Below are 15,083 nucleotides of genomic sequence, written 5' to 3'. Positions count from 1 at the left end.
ATAATTACATTTTCCATGCATAAGCTTAAAGTATGCCCGAGTCATTCATCCCTATGAGATGTTGTTGAAGTATTGGCGATCAGAATTGCCATTCCTTGGATTATAGGGTTGAACCAAGCTCATGCTTTTACAAAAAGGTTCATCAAGTCAAGTTGAAATATGGAAGTAACCGTCTTGCAAAATTGGGGCAAAAGATGAATCGAGTCACATCACTGCTTCGTCTACTGCCAAACATATTTAGGATTATTGATGTCCTTGTTACTTCCAGTTTCACCTGTCATGGACCATGTTGAAAATCTAAATTGATTCAACCTCATATCTTGCGTAAAAATTCGCAATCTTCAACTGTACATCATTCGCATACATCCATGCTTTTCATTGGTTGCATTGCTCATTGCATTCTTTCCTTAAAAAATAAAATAAAATAAAATAAAATGAACTTAATCATTGTTATAAAAAAAAAAAAAAAAAAAACACGCTTTACGGCGCCCTTACCGAACTCGTGCTAGAGCTAGAGTAATGGGTGAAGCAGAGGAGGTGCAAGAGAAGATGAAGGCCGACATGGAAGCCATGAAAGAGAAAATGGCCACAATGATGGAGGCCATGATGAGCGTGAAGAAGATAATGGAAGCCAATGCGGTTGCAATTGCCGCTATTAGCGCTGTCGCTAAGGTGAACCCGATGCTCCCATCTAGCCTCAAGCAAATGAATCATCCAACCTCAAATATGTTAGGCAAAGATTTGGGAAGTACGGACGACCCCATGATGTGCAAATTCAAAACAAGCACGCCTTCCCATCATATGGCTTGCCTCCCAACTATACACCACCCAATGTGGCGTACACTCTCAATGAAAATCTCAATAACTCCACTCCGATACTCATTGAGAACCAATAACCTCATCAGGCACATATCTCTCAAACCATGGGGGAGACACATGAAATTCCCCACCACAATCTAGCTGACTTCGAGCCTTGGCTCGGATATGCCACTGAAAGGTAAGCAGTTGGTGGTATACCCTTTGAAAACACTTTGGAGAGACCTCAGTTTCGCTCACAACCATAACCATTGCATTTTGCGGTGGGAAGAGCCCCTCCTGCTATGGCCGAAAAGGGAAAGACGGATCATCTAAAGGAAAGGCTCAGGGCCATTGAAGGAGGTGAAGGTTATGCCTTTGCTAACCTAGAAAAGTTGTTCCTAATACCCAAACATGGTCATTCCCAAGTTCAAGGTGCTGGACTTTGACAAGTACAAGGGGACTACTTGTCCCAAGAACCATCTAAAGATGTATTGTCAGAAGATGGGGGAATACGCAAAAGATGAGGAATTGTTGATACATTCCTTCCATGAAAGTCTTACTGGGGTAGCTGTTACCTGGTACACTAACTTGGAACCTTCCCGAGCCCATTCTTGGAAGGACCTAATGGTTGCCTTTGTTAGGCAGTATTAGTACAATTTTGATATGGTTCTGGATAGGATGCAATTACAGAACATTTGCAAAAAGGGGGACGGATCTTTCAAAGAACACGCCCAAAAGGTGGAGGGATCTGGCGGCCCAAGTGGTACCCCCAATGATGGAAAGGGAGACGATAATCGTGATGGTAGACACATTATCGATACTCTACTATGAAAAGATGGTGGGTTACACACCTTCAAGTTTTACAGATTTGGTCTTCGCCAGCAAAAAGATCGAAGTGGATCCGAAAAGAGGCAAATTTGATCATCCTACTAGGACGACTGAGAAAACTGGGGCAAATGAAGAGGGTGAGAAAGAGGGAGAAACCCATGCTGTGACTGCCATTCCTATACGGCCAAGTTTCCCACCAACCCAACAATGTCATTACTCAGCCAATAACAAACCTCCTCTTTACCCACCACCCAGTTATCCACAAAGGCCATCCCTAAATCTACCACAAAGTCTGTCTACCGCACTTCCAATGACGAACACCACCTTTAGCACAAACCAAAAACACCAACCAAGAAGTGAATTTTGCAGCGAGAAAGCCTGTAGAATTCACCCCAATTCCAGTGTCCTATGCTGACTTGCTCCCATATCTACTTGATAATTCAATGGTAGCCATAACCCTAGCCAAGGTTCATCAACCTCCATTTATCCGAGAATACGACTTGAACGCAACGTGTGCTTGTCACGGAGAAGCCCCGGGGCGTTCCATTGAGCATGGTAGGGCTCTGAAGCGTAAGGTGCAAGGTCTAATTGATACGGGCTGGCTGAAATTTGAGGAGAATTGCGTGTAAATCCTGACATTGACAAGAGATGCCACACATGGGGCAATTTTGAAAGCTGTTGTTAGGTGTCCCTAATGACTCATCAGGGTTTCCAAGTTTATGCCATTATTGTAAACCACAGCTACAATGTTAAATGAAATGGATAAAGTTGATATCTTTGTCCCTCATCCTCTCACAAACGCATGTTTGCTTATTCAACTTTCACCGGAATGTGGGTGTAAGCCATTGGTCTGTTTGCTCAAGCAACCTGCGCTCCTGAGTGTTGACTTCCAAGACCGTTCAATCAGAGATTACTCATCTTGCACGTTGGTGGGGGTGCTGTAAAACAACGAGCAAAGTTCAAAACAAATAAGTTTCAAAATAAAGAATAAGTTTCAAAAAAAGGAAAAAAAAATAAAAAGGCATTTGATTGACTGTGTTTTCAAGTAAAAATATAGACGTTCATGTGACCTCATTTTGTCTTTTTAGAGAGAAGTGAGTTATCAAGAATAGGATGTTGGACAAATGGCCTCGGTTACCTTAAGAAAAAAGGGGGGTTGAATTAAGATGCAAAGACTATTCCCTAATTGAACTATCAATGCACACAGGGATAACCCTTCCCTTGTGTTCAAGAATCCTCTACTACAAGAGACCCACAGTCTCTTAATCCCTTTTCAGAAATAAGAAGAAGAAATCTCTCTTAAAAGGGATAGATTGTACAATGAAGACCAATCAAAATTCATTATTGAATATGCAAGTGGTTGACCAAGGAATCTTTTTGAGAGGATAAGACATTTCAGTTCAGAAAAACTCTTGATCTTTCGAGAGGATAAAACTGTTTGGGCAATGAAAACTCTCTTTAAAACATTTGAATGGCCGTTCATAAAACATTTGAATAGATATGTCTCTTGGAAATTATTTTCTGAAAATCCCCTCTGGTAATCAATTACAAGACTTACGTAATCGATTACAGGTTTTAAAAATTTGAATAAAAACATTTTTAACTACTGGTAATCGATTACCAGAGAGCAAATCTCAAATTGAAATGATAGAATTCTTTGGTCAAACCTTTGTTTGTTTCAATTTGGAAACTTCTTCCTAAAGATTCTAAAGAGATCAACTTGATCATATATCTTGATTTTCTTGGATAAAACTTAGAAGCACTTGATCCTTTAGCATCATCAAGACATCAAAACATCTTGCTTCTACCTAGGAGTCATTTGACTTAATCCATCAACTGAAAGATCCTTCAATTATTTCTCGTCCTTGGAAAATTCTTTTTGCAAGAATCAACTGCTTCTTTCATTCTTCCTCACTATGAGGTCGTGAAAACAAGACAACACTTGGTACCTCTAAGCCCTACACTGGGGCAACGAAAGGCACCATGCAAAAACCTCAAGCGAACCTAGGGGCAGATTAGAAGTTCTCACCCAATAGGTTCCCTCCTACAAGGCCATGACGAAAGACAACGATTGGTACCTCAAAGCCTTACACTGGGGCAATGAGGGGCACCGTGCATGAGCCTCAAGCGAACATAGGGGCAGATTAGAAGTTCTCACCCAATAGGTTCCCTCCTACAAGGTCATGACGAAAGACAACGATTGGTACCTCAAAGCCTTACACTGGGGCAATGAGGGGCACCGTGCATGAGCCTCAAGCGAACATAGGGGCAGATTAGAAGTTCTCACCCAATAGGTTCCCTCCTACAAGGTCATGACGAAAGACAACGATTGGTACCTCAAAGCCTTACACTGGGGCAATGAGGGGCATCGTGCATGAGCCTCAAGTGAACATAGGGGCAGATCAAAAGTTCTCACCTGTCGATGTTTTTAAACAAGAAAAAGAAAAGGGGGGACAAACCCTAGGGTTTCAATGGATTGATCAAACATCAAATGACTCCATTGCCGTCACTCCAAAATGGTCAAGTGACTAAATCAAACAGAACACACACTCTGAGGGAGTTCCCGGAGAGATTTGCAAAAAAGATAGGATGAGGTTGCATGAATTATCAACTCTTTCAAAAGGACAGTCAATCTGTGTTTTCCAAAAAAAAAATTAAATCAAAATCAAAATCACAAAATAGGGAAAGAATGTCATGAACATTGTACAACTTTCCATTACATTGCATTGTTTCATATGAAGTCTGCATTTACCAAAATTTCACGACAAAGGTTGCATGCATCTGCATCCCCAAAAATTATGTTAACTGCATAGATTTCCTACATCTAATGTCCAAATCTTGTGGATTTGGGATGACCGGCCCTCTCGATGAGTCGATCTCTTGCTTTCTCATAAGGGTGGACCCTTGGGTACTTGTACCTATCACCTTTAGAGGACTACACGTCCTCGCCTTGAGAGGACTACATGTCCTCGCCATCAGAGGACTACATGTCCTCGCCATCAGAGGACTTCATGTCCTTGCCATCGGAGGGCGGCACGCCCTCACCTCCAGAGGACTACCTGTCCTCGCCTTGAGAGGGCTACACGCCCTCACCCTGGGTACTAGTTACCCTCACCAGTGAGAGGACTACACGTCCTCGCCATCAGAGGGCTGCACGCCCTCACCTTCAGAGGACTACACGTCCTCGCCTTGAGAGGGCTACACGCCCTCACCTCCAGAGGACTACCTGTCCTCGCCTTGAGAGGGCTACACGCCCTCACCTTGGGTACTAGTTACCCTCACCAGTGAGAGGACTACACGTCCTCGCCTCCAGAGGACTACATGTCCTCGCCTTGAGAGGGCTACACGCCCTCACCTTGGGTACTAGTTACCCTCACCGTTGAGAGGACTACACGTCCTCGCCTTGAGAGGACTACACGTCCTCACCATCAGAGGGCTGCACGCCCTCACCTCTAGAGGACTACATGTCCTCGCCTTTAGAGGACTACACGTCCTCGCCTTTAGAGGACTACATGTCCTCGCCTTTAGAGGACTACACGTCCTCGCCTTGAGAGGACTACATGTCCTCGCCATCAGAGGACTACATGTCCTCGCCATCAGAGGACTTCATGTCCTTGCCATCAGAGGGCGGCACGCCCTCACCTCCAGAGGACTACCTGTCCTCGCCTTGAGAGGGCTACACGCCCTCACCTTGGGTACTAGTTACCCTCACCAGTGAGAGGACTACACGTCCTCGCCATCAGAGGGCTGCACGCCCTCACCTTCAGAGGACTACACGTCCTCGCCTTGAGAGGGCTACACGCCCTCACCTCCAGAGGACTACCTGTCCTCGCCTTGAGAGGGCTACACGCCCTCACCTTGGGTACTAGTTACCCTCACCAGTGAGAGGACTACACGTCCTCGCCTCCAGAGGACTACATGTCCTCGCCTTGAGAGGGCTACACGCCCTCACCTTGGGTACTAGTTACCCTCACCGTTGAGAGGACTACACGCCCTCACCTTGAAAGGACTACACGTCCTTGCCAGCAGAGGGCTGCACGCCCTCACCTCCAGAGGACTATAAGTCCTCGCCTTGAGAGGGCTACACGCCCTCACCTTGGGTACTAGTTACCCTCACCGTCAGAGGACTACACGTCCTCGCCTTGAGAGGACTACACATCCTCACCACCAGAGGGCTGCACGCCCTCACCTCCAGAGGACTATAAGTCCTCGCCTTGAGAGGGCTACACGCCCTCACCTTGGGTACTAGTTACCTTCACCTTCAGAGGACTACACGTCCTCGCCTTCAAAGGGTCATGTACCTTCAACTTCAGAGGACTACACGTCCTCGCCGTCAAAGGGTCATGTACCTTCAACTTCAGAGGATTACACGTCCTCGCCGTCAAAGGGTCATGTACTTTCACCTTTGTAGGGCTACACGCCCTCACATTCAGAGGACTACACGTCCTCACCTTTAGAGGACTACACGTCCTCGCAATCAGAGGACTACATGTTCCCCATTTTCAAAGGGGGGCATGCCCTCACCTTTAGAGGATTGCACGTCCTCACCATCATAGGACTACACTCCCTCGCCTTTGAAAGGCGACACGTCCTGAACTTCAGAGGGCTACACGCCCTCGCCTTTAGAGGACTACGCGTCCTCATTTTCAGTGTGCTCCACATCCACACCTTAAGAGAATTTAAGGTCCTCTGTCCTTAAATGCTTAACCGAGACTTGCACTCCCGGTTAAGGGACCAGTAGTTTCCTTTTAACGGTTCCTGGGCCACCCCCTGATATTGGAGGAGGACCAACTGTGCGAGCACAACCAGAGAGGGAGGCTATCACACAGCTACTATGCATACCGGGGCAAGATTTCACCCGTGCCGCTGCAAAGAGACGAGTGCGGATCATGCGCACCAACATGACCACTCTTACACAGACATAGATGACATTGCTACTTAGCAACATTCTGCCCAGCGACCGCAATGCCAATCTCCCCTTGCAAAAGTATCAGTTGGTTTGTGTCGTCCCGACATGGGTAAGTATGCATATAGTTCAACTGATTTCTGATACCATCTATTGTTTGCAGGGATCGCACCCACAAGACACCCAGTGGACCCGGAAAAGTCCAACAGGGCCCTGGAGTTTCCAGCTCTGGTTACGGGCCTCTATCAGTCCTACAGGGTGCCCGTACCCCCCCGGCAAGGTTATGTCATCATAGGTAAGTATGCACATCGCTCAACTGATTTCTGATTTCATCAATTGTTTGCAGGGATCGCACCTGCAAGACACCCAGTGGACCCGAAGAAGTCCAACAGGGTCTTGGAGTTGTCAAGCTCTAATTACGGGTCTCTGTCAGTTCTACAGAGCACCTGTAACCTCCAGCAATGGCATCGGGCCCCCTACTGATCGAGCTTTCATCAAGAAGTACTGCGTCCCTAGGCAGGCGCAGGGCGAAACACCACAGCAGCATTGGGATGGCCGGTAGCGGGCAATAGACACACCGCCACCACCTCTAGAGTTCACCTCAGCTCATCCGCAAAAAGGTTAGAGCGTTGCCTACGACACATGGTCGACCAGCAGGCTACCAAGTCCAAAGCCAAAGGTAAGCAAAGTACTAGGTCAGTGACTGGCAAGTCATAACGCGTCCAGCTCAAGACGTTAAAGAAGCGCTACTAGGAGGCAACCTAGTACCTTTTAAATTTCTGCCTGCTATTTGATCACTTTTTATAGTAGGACGCACCTAGTTGCTCATGATCCTGGGAATTTAAATAAAACAAGCGCAAGCTCGGAAGGTAGTCATACCTTACAAAACATATATATGTATGTTTAGGTAGTGAAAATACCTTAGATATGCATGTATGTAAACAAAAAAACACTTCACAAAATATATATATGTATGTTTAGGTAGAAAAATACCTTAGATATGCATGTATGTAAACAAAAAAATACTTCACAAAATATATATATGTATGTTTAGGCAGCAAGATACCTTAGATATGCATGTACGTAGCAAAAAGATACCTCACAAAATATATATATGTATGTTTAGGTAGCAAGATACCTTGGATATGCATGTATATAGCAAAAATACCTCACAAAAATATACACATGTTTAGGTAGCAAAATACCTCATGAAAAAAAAAAAGGAAAAAAAAAAAAAACAAAAACAAACAAGAAAAAGAAATAACAAATAAAAAAAGGAAAAAGAGAGAAAAAAGAAAAATAAGTTGTCTAGCTGAAAAACCAACATGCTTTTGAAAAGAGATGACTTCCAACTTTTCTTTGAAGAAAAATTCGCTGATCATAACTAGTTTTTGAAAAAAATGTGTATACACCTGAAGGGTGAATGCTGTGAAGATTTTCCCGGACGCCCGAAATGGACTCGGATGAATGCACAAATTGATAAAAGAACATATTTTGGAAACATTGGGTTGATTAAAATAGAGGAAATGAATCCTGAGCCCTAGCATCACATGACCGTAAAAATTTGACACTTGAGTGTCCGCATAGGTGCATGCACGACCAGTTTTGCATAAAGTTTCCAAATCATCATTTTTGCATTTTGTGTCATGGAAATAATGTGGGGCATCCCCTTTTATCCTTGAGCCAAACCAAACCCCGACATGTATCATGTCTAGCCATTCTACAAACCTTGATCCAAAATCATGACTCACTATAATCCTTACCCTCGGAAGCAAAAAAAGAAAAGAAAGGAAATTCCCAATCAAAGAGTGGGAGAAAGCAAAAAGAAAAGAAAGAAAATTCCCAACCAAAGAATGGGAGAAAGTAAAAAAGGAAGAGAAGAAAGCTCCTGGTCAAAGAAACCAGAAAAAAAAAAAAAAAAAAAAAAGAAAAAAAAATGTGTGCAGAGAGGTCTTTAGACCGGACAATATCTGAACAATACAGAATTGTCACCAAATGAACAAAAAAGGAAGGAAAGGAAACCACGACCTAAAATGGTCTTCTCCCTTTAATTACCAACCAAAATCCCGTGCGCTAGCGACCCTTTTTTTTTTTTTTTTTTTTTTCGCCCCGCACTAAACAAAAAAAACGGAAAAAGAAAAAGCCAAAAACACACAAAAGCCGAAAGAAGAAACCACCAAAAGAACCCATTCCCAAGGGAAGTCCTATTTGATCCATGATCACGCATGTAATTTTTGATTTGATAGGAAATAATTTGCAAAGTCAAGTCATGACATATCTATGGTTCGGAATTAGGATGAAACACTTACCTGTGCGAGATTGATACACTTTGAGTGGATTTCTTCTATTTTTGTCGAACCCAGTGTTTCCTCTAAATGGTCATTTAGAAACGAAATGCTAACATCCAAGATCTCATTTATGGTTATGGGGGATCCCATCAGCAGACTCTCCTTCCCTGGTAGGCGCATTGTTTGTCACTCAAAAAAGCATATGCTGCTCTAAATCAGTTGGAATATTTGTCTCTTTGCTAAAGCATGTTTGCATTTTAGTGGAGAAAACACCGAGACTTTTCCAAGTCTCACAAGTTATCCAGAACTACGTAGGTCTGAGTTCCTCATTGGAGGATACGTAGGAGCAAGAGCCTCGCTTTTGTCGACCACACCGCCTTTTGTCGCCATGACTCAAGAGCTGGTAGCCCGCGGAGACACCTTACGGTTATCCGCACCTCGTCATTCAGTGACCCCAAGTGTGATTCACGAGCAGAGACCAATATGGTCATCTGCGCCCTTTCCGGAGATGTCAGCATTTTCCGATGGAGACTTTCCAAGTCTCACAAGTTATCCAGAACTACGTAGGTCTGAGTTCCTCATTGGAGGATACGTAGGAGCAAGAGCTTTGCTTTTGTCGGCCGCCCCATAATCTTTGTCATACTGACCCTGAGGTCATGTGACGCGCACCCTTTTGTCATCCAGAGGCGGCGGGCCCGATGACAAGCAGAGACCAAGTTTGGTCATTCTGCACCCATGATACGCGAAGATACCTTATGGTTATTCGCACCCTTTTGTCATCCAGAGGCGGCGGGCCCGATGACAAGCAGAGACCAAGTTTGGTCATTCTGCACCCATGATACGCGGAGATACCTTATGGTTATTCGCACCCTTTTGTCATCCAGAGGCGGCGGGCCCGATGACAAGCAGAGACCAAGTTTGGTCATTCTGCACCCATGATACGCGGAGATACCTTATGGTTATTCGCACCCTTTTGTCATCCAGAGGCGGCGGGCCCGATGACAAGCAGAGACCAAGTTTGGTCATTCTGCACCCATGATACGCGGAGATACCTTATGGTTATTCGCACCCTTTTGTCATCCAGAGGCGGCGGGCCCGATGACAAGCAGAGACCAAGTTTGGTCATTCTGCACCCATGATACGCGAAGATACCTTATGGTTATTCGCACCCTTTTGTCATCCAGAGGCGGCGGGCCCGATGACAAGCAGAGACCAAGTTTTCTGCACCCATGATACGCGGAGATACCTTATGGTTATTCGCACCCTTTTGTCATCCAGAGGCGGCGGGCCCGATGACAAGCAGAGACCAAGTTTGGTCATTCTGCACCCATGATACGCGGAGATACCTTACGGTTATCCGCACCCTTTTGTCATCCAGAGGCGGCGGGCCCGATGACAAGCAGAGACCAAGTTTGGTCATTCTGCACCCATGATACGCGGAGATACCTTACGGTTATCCGCACCCTTTTGTCATCCAGAGGCGGCGGGCCCGATGACAAGCAGAGACCAAGTTTGGTCATTCTGCACCCATGATACGCGGAGATACCTTACGGTTATTCGCACCCTTTTGTCATCCAGAGGCGGCGGGCCCGATGACAAGCAGAGACCAAGTTTTCTGCACCCATGATACGCGGAGATACCTTATGGTTATTCGCACCCTTTTGTCATCCAGAGGCGGCGGGCCCGATGACAAGCAGAGACCAAGTTTGGTCATTCTGCACCCATGATACGCGGAGATACCTTACGGTTATCCGCACCCTTTTGTCATCCAGAGGCGGCGGGCCCGATGACAAGCAGAGACCAAGTTTGGTCATTCTGCACCCATGATACGCGGAGATACCTTACGGTTATCCGCACCCTTTTGTCATCCAGAGGCGGCGGGCCCGATGACAAGCAGAGACCAAGTTTGGTCATTCTGCACCCATGATACGCGGAGATACCTTACGGTTATCCGCACCCTTTTGTCATCCAGAGGCGGCGGGCCCGATGACAAGCAGAGACCAAGTTTGGTCATTCTGCACCCATGATACGCGAAGATACCTTATGGTTATTCGCACCCTTTTGTCATCCAGAGGCGGCGGGCCCGATGACAAGCAGAGACCAAGTTTTCTGCACCCATGATACGCGGAGATACCTTATGGTTATTCGCACCCTTTTGTCATCCAGAGGCGGCGGGCCCGATGACAAGCAGAGACCAAGTTTGGTCATTCTGCACCCATGATACGCGGAGATACCTTACGGTTATCCGCACCCTTTTGTCATCCAGAGGCGGCGGGCCCGATGACAAGCAGAGACCAAGTTTGGTCATTCTGCACCCATGATACGCGGAGATACCTTACGGTTATCCGCACCCTTTTGTCATCCAGAGGCGGCGGGCCCGATGACAAGCAGAGACCAAGTTTGGTCATTCTGCACCCATGATACGCGGAGATACCTTACGGTTATTCGCACCCTTTTGTCATCCAGAGGCGGCGGGCCCGATGACAAGCAGAGACCAAGTTTTCTGCACCCATGATACGCGGAGATACCTTATGGTTATTCGCACCCTTTTGTCATCCAGAGGCGGCGGGCCCGATGACAAGCAGAGACCAAGTTTGGTCATTCTGCACCCATGATACGCGGAGATACCTTACGGTTATCCGCACCCTTTTGTCATCCAGAGGCGGCGGGCCCGATGACAAGCAGAGACCAAGTTTGGTCATTCTGCACCCATGATACGCGGAGATACCTTACGGTTATCCGCACCCTTTTGTCATCCAGAGGCGGCGGGCCCGATGACAAGCAGAGACCAAGTTTGGTCATTCTGCACCCATGATACGCGGAGATACCTTACGGTTATCCGCACCCTTTTGTCATCCAGAGGCGGCGGGCCCGATGACAAGCAGAGACCAAGTTTGGTCATTCTGCACCCATGATACGCGGAGATACCTTACGGTTATCCGCACCCTTTTGTCATCCAGAGGCGGCGGGCCCGATGACAAGCAGAGACCAAGTTTGGTCATTCTGCACCCATGATATGCGGAGATACCTTATGGTTATTCGCACCCTTTTGTCATCCAGAGGCGGCGGGCCCGATGACAAGCAGAGACCAAGTTTGGTCATTCTGCACCCATGATACGCGGAGATACCTTATGGTTATTCGCACCCATTCTTTTGCTATCTGTAAGACAGAACGCTTGATAGCATGCAGGGGCTGACACAGTCTTCTGCACCTTTTGTTCCTCCGAGAACAACAAAGTCATTTACATGCGGAAATTTCATGGTCGCCCGCGACTCTCGTCAACCGAGAGGAGCGAAATTAGTGTCATACACTGATTTTCGGGGACCTTTGCTTGATGACATGCGACCATTCTTTGGTCCTTGTGAGGTGCTTGGCACCCATCATTAGGCAATTTGTGAAATCCTAGGAACGACAAGTCACGGTCACCCGCGACTCTCGTCAACCGAGAGGAGCGAAATTAGTGTCATACACTGATTTTCGGGGACCTTTGCTTGGTGACATGCGACCATTCTTTGGTCCTTGTGAGGTGCTTGGCACCCATCATTAGGCAATTTGTGAAATTCTGGGAACAACAAGTCATTTGCATGTGGAGATTTTATGGTCACCCGCGACTCTCGTCAAATCGAGAGGGACGAAATTAGTGTCTTATCTTTACTTTTCTTTTATCTCCAATAAAAGACAAGTAAAGAGGGGCAACTGTCATACCCTAATTTCGTCCGGGGACCTTTGCTTGATGACATGCGACCATTCTTTGGTCCTTGTGAGGTGCTTGGCACCCATCATTAGGCAATTTATGAAATTCCAGGACATGCCGAAAAACCAAAAAGATGTTGATGCACAATCCGTAAGTTTCCGTGACACATCGGAAATCAAATGGAAGCATCGTTGCATAATTAAGTGAGGTTCCGTAACATTCCGTAAGTCAAAAAGGGGATGATTATGTAATCCGCAAGGTTCCGTAACATTACGGAAAGAAAACAAGTATCGTTACGAAATTCGTAAGTTTCCGTAACTTTACGAAAAAAGAATTACCAAAAAACAGCAGAGGGGGGTGTACTTAGTAAAAATGGGGGTGCAAATAGCACCCAGGCCCATTTGGGCCCTCCAGAAGATTCCTCCAGAAGGCGGTTGCTTCTGGAGGAAGCAACCCTGCTCGCCTGGGCGAGCTGAGCTCGCCTGGGCGAGCTGGGCGGCAACCACCTCCCCTATTTTGCTATAAATAGGGGAGGAAATGAAGAAGGAAGGGATCCAGCCCCTTAGGCACTTCTCTCTCTTTCGAATTTGCTTGGAAAAATTGTTTCCGTGAAGAAAATCTAAGCCGAGGCGCTTCCGAAACGTTTCCGTAACGTTTTCCGTGAGGAATCTCGCAAAGGTTTGAACCGTTCTTCGACGTTCTTCATTCGTTCTTCATCGTTCTTCGATCTTCAACGGGTAAGTACCTCGAACCAAGCTTTTCGATTCATTCTATGTACCCGTAGCGGTCCACATTGTGTTTCGTGCATTTTTATTCTCGTTTTGTTTACTTTTTATACCCCCTGTTGACGTGCTTAAGCCATTTTACTTAAGTCGTTTCTCGCTTAACTTAAAAATAAAATAAATTTCCACCGAACGTTTGAATTATATTATCCGTTAACTTCGGTTAAAATAAATTCCGACCGTTTGGTCATGCCGTAACCACGTTGGAAATCAAAAAGAGGTTAAAAATAATATAAATAATCAAAAAAACATCTTTTAGTAAAATAAAGCGGAGAATCAATCGGACGTTTTCTCTTTGGGATTTCTCATTCTTAATCGAATTGATTAATAACTAAAGTGAAACTAAGGCTAAAATCAACTCGCCTAGTCAAGCTCGTCCACAAAAATAGGCTTTTGAAGTTCGTCATTTCAATTTCTCACTAAGTAAAATGGATCATTTTTAAGGTCCAACGCCTTAAAATGATCACCTCTTAAAGTAAAAAAGAATCACTTGATAAGAAAGAACTACGTAGGTCTGAGTTCCTCATTGAGGATACGTAGGAGCAAAAGCCCCGCTTTTGTCGACCACCCCAAGAGATCGTTAATGGTCCAATGCCTTAACGTTTCTCTCCTTTCAAAAACAAGAGATCGTTAATGGTCCAACGCCTTAACGTTTCTCACCTTTCAAAATCAAAAGACCGTTTAATGGTCCAACACCTTAAATGACCTTTTGTTCAAATAAAAACATATTTTGCAAAAAAGACAAAAACAAACTTAACCAAACACTTTGTTCCAAAAGAACTACGTAGGTCTGATTTTCTCATCCCAAATTGAGGAATACGTAGGAGCAAAGGGAAACACCCCTTGTCGACCACAAAAAAGAGAAAAATATAAAAAGGGTATAAAGGATATAAGGACATAAAAGGGAACGTAAAAATCAAAGTCATGTTTGCACATTCAATTAAAGGCTGCCGTCCCTTGGGACGGACGTGTGGGGTGCTAATACCTTCCCCGTGCGTAAATACAACTCCCGAACCTTTCACTAAAAAGTTCGTAGATCGCGTCTTTTCCGGTTTTTCCGACGTTTTCCTCAAATAAACGTTGGTGGCGACTCCGCGCGTATTCCTTTCGTGGAACACGCATCCCGCGAGTCACGCGTCGCCCTCCCGCCGAAGGGTAGGTTGCGACACTCCTATAAGCAAAAGTGCCGAAGGGGCAGGTGAATGTGGTCTTTTCCTGATCCTCAGGAACAATAGTAATTTGCATATAACCAGAAAAACCATCAAGGAAACAGTAGTGGGATTTACCTGCCAGGCGTTCAAGCATATGGTCAATGAATGGCAGGGGAAAATGGTCCTTTTTGGTAACCTGGTTCAGCCTCCTATAGTCAATGCAGACTCTCCAACTGTTCTGCACCCGAGTAGGAATCAGCTCCTCCTTCTCATTTCTGATCACTGTGAGGCCAGTCTTTTTCGGGACTACCTGGACGGGACTCACCCATTGGCTGTCGGAGAAAGGATAAATGATTCCAGCTTGCAAAAGCTTGGTTATCTCCTTCTTCACTACATCAAGAATCACCGGGTTGAGTCTTCTCTGTGGCTGTCTTACTGGTTTAACTCCATCTTCTAAATTTATTCGATGCATACATGTGGATGGGCTAATACCAGGAATGTCCGCCAGGGTCCAGCCTATAGCCTTCTTATGCTTCTTGAGAACTGACAACAACTTCTCCTCTTGCTCATCAGCAAGGGAGGCAGATATAATCACTGGAAAACTCTTGCTATCATCCAAGTAAGCGTATTTTAAA

The sequence above is a fragment of the Glycine soja genome, chromosome 8 (genome assembly GCF_004193775.1).
Source record: "Glycine soja cultivar W05 chromosome 8, ASM419377v2, whole genome shotgun sequence".
Taxonomy (NCBI): Eukaryota; Viridiplantae; Streptophyta; class Magnoliopsida; order Fabales; family Fabaceae; genus Glycine; species Glycine soja.
Note: the sequence above shows the minus strand (reverse complement) of the source record.